The sequence below is a fragment of the Crocodylus porosus genome, unplaced genomic scaffold (assembly GCF_001723895.1).
Source record: "Crocodylus porosus isolate Cpor-Errol unplaced genomic scaffold, CroPor_comp1, whole genome shotgun sequence".
Taxonomy (NCBI): Eukaryota; Metazoa; Chordata; order Crocodylia; family Crocodylidae; genus Crocodylus; species Crocodylus porosus.
Window position 1 is genome coordinate 38015957 of NW_017728950.1, and position 13039 is coordinate 38028995.

The 13039-nt window shown below is 42.8% G+C and overlaps 1 protein-coding gene across 1 annotated transcript in view; it reads right to left on the reverse strand.

Moving 5' to 3' along the window:
- LINGO2 (leucine rich repeat and Ig domain containing 2) overlaps positions 1 to 11911 on the reverse strand; it is a 683474-nt gene extending 671563 nt beyond the window's left edge. Inside the window, exon 1 of the mRNA XM_019555191.1 lies at positions 11784 to 11911. The gene's annotated coding sequence lies outside the window, so the exon portion shown is untranslated. The remainder of the gene's footprint in view (positions 1 to 11783) is intronic.
- Between the last annotated feature and the right edge of the window lie 1128 nt (positions 11912 to 13039).

The following is a 13039-nucleotide window of genomic DNA, read 5'->3' on the forward strand; positions in this document are numbered from 1 at the left end:
GGCCTATAGTTTCCTGGGTCCTCCTTCCTCCCTTTTTTGAAGATGGGAACCATGTTGGCCCTCTTCCAGTCCTCCGGTAGACACTGATAGGGCTGGCTGGGGCATGAGGGTGCTTCAGTGTAGGGGCTGCCTGCTGGCTAACCCTGCAGTGAAGCACCCATGTGCCCCAGCCAGCTCCTCCGCAGCATGTTAAGCCAGGTCAGAGCAGTCCGGGGCTGACAGGCTGACCCCCAGAAGCTCCTGCCATCTGGGGCTGTGCCGCCTCAGCTAAATGTGCTGTGGCCCCGGGCACACGTTGTAAAGAATGAACCTGGAAACAATAAATTCTGGCAACAACTGCACTGGAGTTTTTATTGCATCACATTAATATTCAGGTGTAGACACCCCCACTGAGTAATATGCAAGTATACAGTCTCACTGTTTCTAATAGAATGACATTGGTGTAAAGTATTACTTAGCAGGCACATCTACACGTGTGCTTTAGGAGACTATTTTACTGCGTATTAAAGCATCACGTAAAAATCGTGACATTACACTAATGCACAGTAAAATAGTCTACTGTGCATTAGACATTACTAACAAAGTGTGAAAATGCACTACTGTGCATTAGCACAGCATAATGAGCATTAATTTAGTACCTCACACTGGGGCTAGGGACAGACATCACACATAAACTGGTTTAAGTGATAAGAAACTGGTTTAAATCTGTAACAGAAGAGAAATTCAGTGCAATTTCAGTTTGAAAATGGCTTAAACTGGTTTGAGATAAACCTGTTGAACATAGTATCAGACTTAACTGATTTGGATCAAAGCAATTAATGAAATGTCTGCCCTAGACCCCTTCCTGGTTTAAGTTAAACTAGACTCCACCAGCATCCCAGCATGCTTTCTGGACTGGGCTGGGCAGGGCCCTCTGCTCCCGAGCAGAGCTGGCCCCTCCCCTCTGCTCTCTCGCTGGAGCTCTGGCAGAAACTGCAGGTACAGAGCACCTCCTGGCTGGCTTCCTCCTGCCCCCCTCCCTCTCCTCACTGCTCACAGCTCAAGCAGGGATCCCTTCCTCCTCCCTCCCCCAGCATGAACGGTAGCCAGCATGTGGTATGCTAGCTGATGCTGAGAGGTGTTTGTGTAAGGCAGACAGGACAGTGTCTTTAGGGCTTTTTGGAGCTTATCAACAGGTAATACTCCTCCTTGGAATGTACCCTTCCTTACAAAAAGTTGTTTAAGAAGAGCTGCACTAATGAGAGAGGCTTTGTTTTCTGACAGGGTGTTAAATGCTGATAACAGAGCTAAAAAGTGCTCTGTTATCAAGGAGGGGGGTAATCCCTCCCTAATCAGAGCATCTTGCCAGGGCCTGGACACCGCCCCCCCCTGCCAGCTCAGCACTATAGAAGGGAAGGGTGAGCTGCTTGAGCACTCCCTGGCTTCTAGCCTAAGCCACTGCAGGCATGTGCCTGAATTTCCTCAGTCCAGGGGGCATATCTGTATGGTTAAAAACTGATTCAGCCTAGCCAGATTAGACTAACCTGCTAATAGGGACTGATTGAATCAATTCAGGCTCAGGCTTTTTGAATGTCTGTCCCTAGCCTGGAGGTACTAAATTTAATGTGCATTAGAAAAGTCACATTGATGTACGTGTCCAGTAGCAAGCAGATTTGGAGGCATCTAATGGGAATTAAACTATGCAAACTAATTTGCTACTGCTCTCTAGAGTTTGTGCTATGCAGTGAACCTGAATGGATTACAGATTACCATTAATAAATCAACAATTATTATTAAGGCACCATGTTGTGGTATCTGAGTTCTCCACAAGTAGGAGAAAGGCACTTGTTTATGAGAACACACTTAATTTTCACATACTGGGAGGGAATCTTTCATTTTGTCTAATTTGAGAAAACTCCTAAATTCAGGTTTATTTTGGCTGATTGATTTTATGCATACTGCTCATATATCTGAAGAATGGCAGTTTAAACCACATCATCTTTTCATTTTATGATGTGAAATGAGTTTCATATCTTGACATGAAATGAAATAACATTTGTCATTTGAAGGTTGAGATGCATATCTATATAGGTCAATTTAACACTCTTAATATTATAGGATATTATCACTTATTAATATCATTCATGGCTGGCTATTGTATAGCTCTAACTCAAAAGTGAGAAAATTTGTGCCTAGTTCTGTTTAAACTAACATTTCAATGGCAATGTTTAGTTCAATAATCTTGTGGCTTTAAATTTTACAGATGGCAAAAATCTTGTAACAGACCTCTATCAAATTTTAAAGACCTACTGTAAAGTAAAAAAAAAAAAAAAAAGCCTTTTCCTTGGGCCAAATTGTAAAACCCATGTTCCCATGAGGAAAACTCACATGAATAATTGGGAATCCGTGGGCAAGTGCAGACCTCAAAAAATCTCACCCTGAATCTAGGTTTCATTCATTCATTGTTTGAAGATGGACATAGAATGGAACCTATTTCTGTAATTTTTTTGTGTGGCAAATCACTTTTTTTTAAAAAATTCACTTAGTCCTCATCTTTGAATGCTAGTTTGGTTTGGATGCTGAATCTTGATTTGAATCTGTGCTGTTTTAAGTGCTTTCCACTGTCCTAAATTTGAATTCAGCAACATCCAAATTAAGCCATCTCTATTACTGTGCAAAATATGAAACATGTTTTATAACTGGCTTGGGGCTCAAATTAAAAACTTGGTGTATGAAACTACCATTGTATATGTAGATTACACAAGCAAAGGACCACAAACAAATAATAGCTGGACTGATTCAACTGATAGTTCAAATACCTACTACTGGAGAAGAGGGGAAGGGGGAAATCTATCACAGTCACTGCATTATTATGAAAGGATTTTACCAGGCAAAAAATCATTGATGAAAATCTGACTAACAAGTAACACAGTTTTTCTTGATAAGCTACATCCCATACATTCAAAGGGTCACAGGAAAGTAGGGCTAGAACAGGGGTGGGCAAAATACAGTCCATGGGACAGATCCAACCCATGGAGGGGCTTTGTCTAGCCTGTGGTAGGTCCCTTGGTCCTGCCTGGCTCAGGCACTCCCCTGTCATAGAGTGTCCTGCCACCTCTTGGGCACAGCGGGGCAGGGGTGTTTCCATAGCAGGACTGCCTTTCTAAGCAGCCCAAGCAGCGGCAGCTCCTTCTGGTTGCTGCTACCACTGACCCCAGCACTGCAATAATGGTGAGGACCTGTGTGCACAGCCAAGAGCTGGCACACCCTACACCTACTCCGGACTCACCCATCTATGGTCAGCAGGGGCTTCCGGGCAGAAACTGTTGCTCGGTGTAGAGGAAATGCAGCTTCTTCTCCTCACCGCTACCCAGCAGTTCTTGATGTAGCTGCCTAGATTTCATGTTGCACTGAGCTGCTCTGCATCACTGCTGCCCAGGCTGCCCCGTGGCTGCTCTGAGCTGTCATCACTGCTGTACTGGCCAGCCCAGAGATGGCAGTGACAGTCACAAGACAGCCCGGCACAGCACGGGCTTCCGGCAGCTGCTCCAAGAACTGCCCAGCAGTGGAGAGGGGGAGGGGCAGCTTTCCTTCCACAACAAACAACAGTTTCTGAGCAGCACCACCACTGCTGCCGCCGCTGAGCCCAGAAAGGTGAGTCCAGAGCAGGCACAGGGCATGCTGTGCACACAGGGCATGCTGGGTAGGGGCTGTGCGGTGGTGGCAGCCAGAAGGAGCCTCCCCAGCCCTGTTGCGTGACTGGGGGAGCAGGAGGACATGCCACGGCTGGGTGGTATGGAACAGGTGCAGTGCGGGCGGGCTGGGTCTGTTAACTGTTGACCGTGGTGGGGAGGCACCGTAAGGCATGCGGGTTCTGGGATGTTGTGAGGTGGAGGCAGGTCATGACTGGCTCAGGGAGGTGTGCATGGGGGGCTCCCATGCACACCCCATCATACCCTCAACCGTCCCCCACAAATGCCACAACTGTACCCTCTCCCCCCACACAATCACACACCCCACAAGCACTGCACCTACCCACCCCCTACCCACCTACCACACCCCCTGTGCCTCTGAGGGGAGCCACACTCACTGCTACATATATACACCCCACCACACACACACCCCCCCACCCTCAGACACCCTCCCACTCCACACACACACATCCCCCCACAAACCCACACATCCACACATCCTCCCCCACACCCTAAATACGCATACATCCACACAACACACATCCACAGCCCCCCACAAACCCTATACCCACCCACCCATACCCCCAACACCCCTTGCAATATACAAGAGTAACACTTCATTTTGAGCTATTATGCAATCACCTCTACACACAAATCAGGACAAAAATATTTTTTTTTAAATAAAAGTAAAATATGTTTTTATGGATGCTTTATTTTTAGTATATAATTTGTTGTTGTTTCCTGGTTCCAAGATGGCAAACTCCCTTCCCAAAAGGAGTACTTCCAGGGTCAAGGGGAGGGACTTCTGATAGCAACAGTCAGGGCTTAGAGGGTGGGACTTCTGGGCCCAAGATGGGGATCAGGGGGTGGGACGTTTGTCAGGGGATGGGGCCAAACTTGTGTCTCTCGACACCTCACCAAAACTCATTAAGCAGTCCTCCAGCTGAAACAGTTGTCCACACCTGGGTTAGGTGGTCATGTAGTCCGTTCTATTCCAAGCAGGGTCATCCCCAGTTACCCACCCTTAATTATATGCTATTGAGCTAACATAGACAAAGTGTCATTATCTATCTAAGAAAAACTTCAAGTTCAAATGTGCCTTCCTTCTAAACACACACTTTTTAGCTTCTTTACCCTCACATAGCTCGTACTTTACATGAGCGACATTACATAGCATAAAACTGTTCCTTGGGAATGACTGATAATAGAACTACTGATTATACTCCCAGCTGTTTTACCTGAATATGGAGTTCCTTTTCATTCATTTGGAATGAAACTCTAGATATACCCTCACAATTTCATAGTTAGTAGGGTTGGAAGGGACCTGAGCAGATCATCAAGTCCGACCCCCTCCCATGGCAGGAAAGAGTACTGGGGTCAAAGAACCCCAGCAAGGTAATTGTCAAGCCTTGTCTTAAAGACACCTAGGATAGGAGCCAGCAACACTTCGCTTGGAAGTTGGTTCCAGATCCTAGCCGCCCTGACAGTGAAGTAAACCCTCCTTATATCTAGCCTAAACCTACCCTCTGCCAGCTTGTGACTGGTATTTCTAGCCACTCCTGGTAGTGCTCGAGGGAACAGGGACTCCCCCAATGCCTGCTGGTCCCCTCTGACTAGTTTGTAACAGCCCACTAGATCCCCCCTGCTATGTTTCATTGTGCAACGCATCTATAGGGGATCAGCCTATAGCCCCATGTCAATTTTACTACATATGCCAATACAACAGTTCTTTGAAATATCAGATATAGGCTGTTTTTCTATTCAAAGGACAAACTTGAAAGGAATGTGTTTTCTTTTGAACCACGCAAACAGAAGGTAAATTACAGATTCTGTGCGTTTGTCACTTCTAACCTGCTTACGGACATCCATTTGCAATATAGTTTGCGAGATTTCTACTTCTGCATGATCAAAAATGGAATGTTATTTAATATCTTCTTCTCAGACTTTACCCTGGGGCCTTGCAAGAGGTCTGTTTCTACTAATCTGTTCCATTAGATGGATCTTAAAAAAACAAATGCAGGTGAATCTAAGCTAGATGTGCTGGGAAAATCTATGGTTGCTTAATCATTGATTTTCATGGCCTTTCAGTTGTTTGATTGTGACCTCCTCTTGCTCATTCAAAATCTCAAGCAAGCCCATTATATTTTTGAGACAGAGACATAGCTGAGAGCTTTTTTATAATTAAAAGGTTGGAAAGTTATAATGGCATCCCAGGGTGATTTGGGCTTTTTACAGGCAAGAATTCTTTTTTATGCTAACTTTTAGTTGCCAAATGGAAATTAATGATACCAGTGCAAATACAGTTGCTGCCATATTGAAAGCAGCGAGGATGTAACAAGTTGCGTGGCTTAGGGGCTGAAGTCCAGCTTCAGGGGGTTAGAGGACAATAGGCTGCCTGCCTATGAGCACTGGGCCAGGTGACAGGGATGATTGGCTGGCCCTGGACAAAGTTAAAAGCTCCCAGAGAGATGACACCGGGGAGGAGGGTACCTACGAAGACAGGCAACAGTGCAGGATTATGATGCAGCCCTTGCCCTGGATAGGAGGGACAAGGAGTCTGATTTTGACAATATGTTATTCTATTTAATTGGGCTGTTTCTTGGCCTGGGTTAAAGGAGGAACATGAGCATTCTGAGTTTAACTCCAGCAATGGAGACAAGAGTCCTAATAAAATGGCCAAAGGGGCTGCAGCAGGTACAACCACAGCTATTTCAGCAGCTCCAACTCCAGCAGCAGCAGTTCCGGAAAGAGAAGCAGCTGCAGCACAGGAGTTCCTGAAACAGTGATTCAAGAAAGACCTTCACCCAAATTGAGATGGAGTACTCACCAAGACTGGATCTGAAGATGACCCAAAGGCCTTCTGAGTGGGTGGCAGAGGCCAATTAGTGGCCACAGGATACTGTGAACATGGCTTCTCTGTTAACTGAGGAGGCACAAGCTGCTTACTGGACCCTGGAAGCAGATTTGTCCCAGGATTATAAGATCGTTAAAGCTCCTGTACTGGACTAGCTGGGTCTGACAGAGAAGGCCTATTGCCTCAAGTTTTGACTAGAGACATAGGACTTGAATCATATAAATTAGGGTTAGAAGTGACCTCAGAAGGTCATTTAGTCCAACCCCCTGCTCAAGGCAGGACCAACTCCAATTAGATCATCCCAGCCAAAACTTTGTCTAGCCAGGTCTTAATAATCTCCAAAGATGGAGATTCCACCACCTATCTGGGTAACTTGTTCCAGGGGTTTTCCTACCCTCCTAGAGAGATAATTCTTCCTAATATCTAACCTAAACTTCCCTTGCTGAAACTTAAGACCATTGTTCCTTGTTCTAACACCCAGGTCCTTTTCTGCAGGGTAGAAGAGACCCTGTGCTGTGAGCAACATGAAATAAGTACTTTGAACCTTTTGCATTTTTGCTATTGTGGGGTGAAATTAACCCTTGCAGAAAAGCTTGTATTTTGGCAAGCCTTTTGTTTAAGTCTCCTTTCGAAGACCCCCCAGCATAGGGGCAAACACCACTTCCCTTGGAAGTTGGTTCCAGCTCCTAGCCGCCCTGACAGTGAAGGAGTGCCTTCTGATATGTAGCCTGAATCTACTCTCAGTCAACTTATGGCCGTTGTTCCTTGTTACCCCTGGTAGTGCTCAGGGGAACAGGGATTCTTCCATTGCCTGCTGGTCCCCCTTGGCAAGTTTATAGGTGGCCACCAGATTCCCTCCTAGCCTTCTTTTGTAGAGACTAAACAGATTCAGGTTCCGTAGCCTCTCCTCATAGGGCCTGCCCTGCTGCCCCCTAATCATGTGAGATGCCCTCCTCTGGACCCTCTTGATGCTGTCCACATCCCTCCTGAAATGCAGAACTGGACACAGTACTCCAACTGTGGCCTAACCAATGTCGCATAGAGGGGGAGAATCACCTCCTTGGACCTGCTCGTGATGCATCTATGGATGCATGACACAGTACAGTCAGCTTTCCTGACTGCGTCCCCACATCGGCAGCCCATGTTCATCTTGTAATCAATAATGATTTCAAGATCCTTCCCTGCCTCTGTGCTGACAAGAAGGGATTTCCCCAGACTGTAGGTATGCTGCTGGTTCTTCCTCCCCAGGTGCAACACCTTGCACTTGTCCATATTGAAACCCATCCTATTCTCATCTGCCCACCTTTGTACCTGTCAAGATCTAGTTGTAGCCTGTCCCTCTCTTCTAGCATGCTCATTTCTCCCCACATCTTAGCGTCATCTGCGATCTTGAACAAGGTGCTTTTCACCCCCTATTACCTCACATCTTGCAGACAATACATATAGTCCAAAATTGTAATTCCCTTTTTTTTTTTGAAGATACATATATATTGCTGACTCATGCTGAGTATACAATGAGACTTAAGACCACATCCCTTTTGGCAGTAGTACTACCTAGCCAAGCATATTTAAATGATTCCTTTTAATTCCCTAGGTGTAGAATCTCTCACTACCCTCTTGTTCAATTTAATTTTGTTGTCTATACCCAGCCCTTCAATTTATCAAGAGGTTTTTGAATTCCAATCCAGTCCTCCCAAGTGTTTGTAACTATTCCAGTTCTGTGGCACATGCAAACTTGATCAGAAAGCTTTCTTTTGCTGAATTGAAGTCATTAGTAAAAGTGTTAAACAGCACCAGGCCCAGAACAGGCTTCTGTGGAGTCCTCCTACTTGAAGCATCCTCATGCTGATCCATTTGTAGTTACTCTTTACTAGCAGTTACATAGCCAATTACTTATCCACCTAAAAGTTACTTTATCTTGACCTACATTTTTCCAGTTTACTTACAACAATATATTATGAGGTCCTGCATCAAAACAGTTTCAATAAGTCTACATCAAAAGCCTTAGCAAGTTCAAATATATTTTGTCCATTGCATTCTCCTTATCTAAACTGTCCTGAAAAAAAAGGAAATAAAGTTGGTTTGCCATAATTTGTTTTTAATTAATTCCTTCTTCCTTCAGTTGCTTACAAGTTGACTGTTTTAAAAACTTCTCAGGTACTGACGTCAGTCTGTAATTCCCCAGGTCTTCTTTTCCCCACTTTTTAGAGATGGGCACTATGTCAGCTTTCTCCAGTTGTCTAGGACCTGACCTGACTCCATAACTGATAGCTCTTCAGTTAATTCCTTCAACATTTTAGGATTAAATGTTATTTGGCCCTGCTGGCTTAAATTTATTCAAATTGTCATGAAGTATCTGACAAGCTCTTGACTTATCATGACCTGTAACTCTTCCTCTGCTTTGTTTACATCATTTTTGGATAGAAGATATTAAGCAAAGAATGACCTCAGGACTAGAGATGCAGGACTAGAAATAAAGATGGTGTTCAGACAGGAACTTATAGATATACAAGACATATTGTGCCAAGCTAACCCTGTATTCTTTATTTAAAACTTAATAACTTTTTAGACAAGGGGAAAGTAACAGATCATGTATTTCAGGAAAGCATTTGACTCAGTACCACATGAGAAATATAGTTAAAACGGTGCTTAACCCTAGTTTAAACTTCAGATAAACTGAGTGTACTGCAAGTATTGTCAGAAGGATAATTATTTGGCTAAAGTGGAAGTAATGATGCTTTGTGCTAAAAAAAAAGAATAGCCCAAAGGGAAGCTACTAGAGGAGCTCCTAATGAGTTGCATTTAATGTTTGATATTTTGATTAATGACCATGGCACCAAAAGTAAGTGTGTCCAGAGAAGGATCAGAATATTGTTAAGAGAGAACTGGATGACCTTGAAAATGAGAATAAACTGACATGGACTTAATTAAAATATTTTAAAAGAAAAACAACAAAAAACCCACAATCTTAGGACCCAATAATGAGACTTTTTCTCTAAAGTGGGAACAGCTAGAAATGAAAAAGGAGGCAGAAGATTAGCCTATCGTAAACTGAATAGGAGCCATCAGTGTAACCAGACGGTGAAAAAGACAAGGAGGCATGTCCCATAGAAATAGAGAAAGAAGTATTAATGCTAATGTGCAAGATAACTCATCTAGAATATTTGTGCAATTCAGGCTACCTATGATTAAGAAAGCCTAATTCAAACTAGAAATAAGCAGAGAAAAGAGTTATTACGATAATCTATGGAATAGAGAATCTGTCCTATGAGAAGAGACTAAAAGAGCCTGACCTGTTTAACCTACCAAAAACGAAGGTTTAAAAAGGGTATGATGACTGCCTACAAACACATCAGGAGGGCAGGCACCAGAGAAGGAAAAGAGCAATGAAAGCTTAATGCCAATATTGACACAAGAAAAAATGGATAGAAACCAGCTATGAATAAAATGAATGCATAAATTAAAAGAATCATAACCATCAAAGGAATAAGGTTCTAGAGAAGCCTTCAGTTCCCCTTTCTCTCCTGCCAATCAGTTACTCCTAACTAGTTTTAGTTTAGATTTTGGTTAGTTTATCAATGGGGTTATAAGACAGTTATGCCTGCAATAGTGAGTGGGTACAGAATTTAGGGATTTGCAGTTGGGTGGGTGCTCTGTCATTTTTCCTCTGAGGATAAAATAACAGACCAGGGAATGTAATGCTATTCAGTGGTGTTACGTGAGGGCAGTGAGGCAAGGGAGGGATTTAAAAAATTAAGAGTTTACATAGCGATGTAATTGCCGTGAATGGAGATCTAATTCTCTTTATGGATAGAAGTTGCTTCACAAAATTCCAGTTTGTGACAAATTTTAAAAGGGGGTTAATTACGTCAGAGGTTTCTGCTAGTAAATCTGGAGTCTACTCATTCAGAATTGGGACAGGAACACATGTACAGGATATATATATAAAGTCTGAGAATCAGAGCGCAATGGTGTGAGTAACTAATTTTCAAGACCAAAGGAAGGTTCATGTGTGCTGGCATAGCATCTGCTAACACAGTATTGTGGGTGAGCCCAAAAGTGTGAAAGCCAGTTTACCTCAATGGAGTGAGTATTCAGAGTTGTGCAGAGAAGGCAGACCACAAACTGGGAGCAGACAATGCTCCTCATGTACACTTTGGCATCCAAGGAGCAGCCTTTGGACTTAATTATCATATACATGGATATCTGTAAAAGGGTTAATTTGCTCAAGACAAAGAAATTTAGGGACCTTAGCCCAAGGAAAATGATGAATAAGTCTGGAATGCTGCAGTGAGGGTATGTTGGTTCTGTGGGTAGACAAAATAGTAGCTAAATTCCTTCACAGTTGAGAAGGCTTGGCTCTATCCCACCAAAACAATACCTTGTTAGGTACCCAAGTTATTCTAAAGGCATACTTTACAGCAGCAGATGTTACCAGCTAATGCCCAATATTAACTGTTTGGAATCCCAAATTAGGGAAGGAAGAATAGGTAAGCTAAATGCTGGCTTCTCTTTCTGGCATGCATCCAGTGAAGGCATCTATTCCACAGGTTTCCTGGTTCTTAAGCTGGAAATAGACTTAGGAGAAGTCACCTGGAAATAGGGCTGAGGTTCATAGCATATGGTAGAATAAGGAGACAACCATCATTTCTCATCACCAAACCTTTATATGAGGTGAGTTAAGGAGGATTATCAACAGATGGGGAGATTTGCAAGACTGACAGTAACCTTCAAACAATCTAAACAAAGATGGAAAGACAACTGAAACTGTACAATTTATTGCTGGATAGCTTGCACTTGAACTAATCAAGTTGCCGCCTAGTTAAACAAAATGCCTCACAGTTTGCTTTTCTTCCTGCCTGCTGGGTGAAATACAAGGGTAGAAAGGCCTAAGCAACTAAAATGCCATGTCAAGGCTTTCAAGATGTTAGGATGTATTTGGGTCATATTTTTGACAAAGGTTAACAACAAATTCCCTTTTACACATCTACATTTCAATCAGCTGCCTAAATGGAAGCTGAGTTCTTTTGAAAATCTGGTCCTTATACCACAGGGATACGGTTGTCATTGTTAGGGGAAAAATAAATGAAGAATAGTTTAGTGTTTTCTTTCCTCGCTGTAGGTATTTAAATGTGTGTAGCTCTTCTTAGAACAGGGAAAGTTATTAAACAACAAGCCTTGTCACTCGCAGAACACTAGTAAGCAGCTGTGTTCAAAACATCCTGTCTCAAAAATCATACCAGCAAGCGTATATTTACCTTAACTCCTTCTTCCTCATCAACATTCAAAATCCTTGTAGAAGCATGCACAAAAGCTCACAGTCAGCACTGCAGATGCCTGACTTCAACTTCAGTCACACAATTTAAAGCCCATGCCAAACCATCTGGGGTCTGTCCAAAAAAGGCAAAAAATAAAAGATACATGAAAAAGCAAACAACATATGCCAGACTGGCCACTGGATCCTTTCATCAACTGTTCCCTCATTTAAATAGTAGAGGAATCCCAGTACTCATAACTGCTTACCAATGCAGGCAAGGTGTTTCACAGTCTGACCATTCTTCCTTTGAGAAAACAGATGTTGCCACTTAATAGTCTTGCAGTGGTTTATTCTTCACTTAAGTGACTAACTACTTGATTAATTCTGTCAGCCAGTGTAATGGAAACCCTGCAGTGGTTTTGTTTGTTCATTTAAACTGAGAGGAAGAATTTTAATCATCTCTGTAACAGTGTGACTGCTGCCCCCTTTAATGTTTGCTGGGCTATGGGGCATGTTAAATCTTGTTCTATGATGTGGCCCTTTGGGTTCTGGAAGTTCAAGAGCAGTCTGCTGAAAGCCACTGGGGAGAATAGGTTTCATAGAGTTCATCATTGGGAAGCCCAGGCTAAAAGACAGAGCCCTACAAAAAAGAACTGTGGAGACCTCTAACACAGGGGAAAGACTGGGAAAACTAGACGCTCATTTTTTCTGATAAAAGATTCCATTCTATCTGACCATACAGTTATATCTCCATACAGCTATAGTCTCGTCAATCAGATTTCTATATAAATTTTGTATGCATAGAAAATGCCTTGTAAATTGAGTTCTAGGAAATTTAATACTCTCATCTCAAATACAATTGTTGGGTGCTAATATTTGCAGATTGAACCCTATTTCTGTGACAAAGTGAATTAACTGAAACAGCACACTTCAGTTAATACTAGAAAGCAGTTTAATAAGCTAGACAAAATGTTAATACATGAGAGAAGAAAGTCAAGATTTTAAGATGAACGATCAGTAAAGTGTTGTCGATTTGTTAAATAAAGTTTTTTTTAAAAAAACTCATAATTGTCCATTGTGTCTGTAAATATTACAAAATATTTCCAGCTACAAAGTAAATCCAGCTACGTCCCTGACCACTAGGGACTCTATAATCTTGAACTTCTCTTCAGAGATTGATGAAAATACGCTCGTCAGTGGGTATTCTGTCTTATGGCTGCATAATTTCCAAGGTGGTTTCGTGAATAGCTGCCTGAT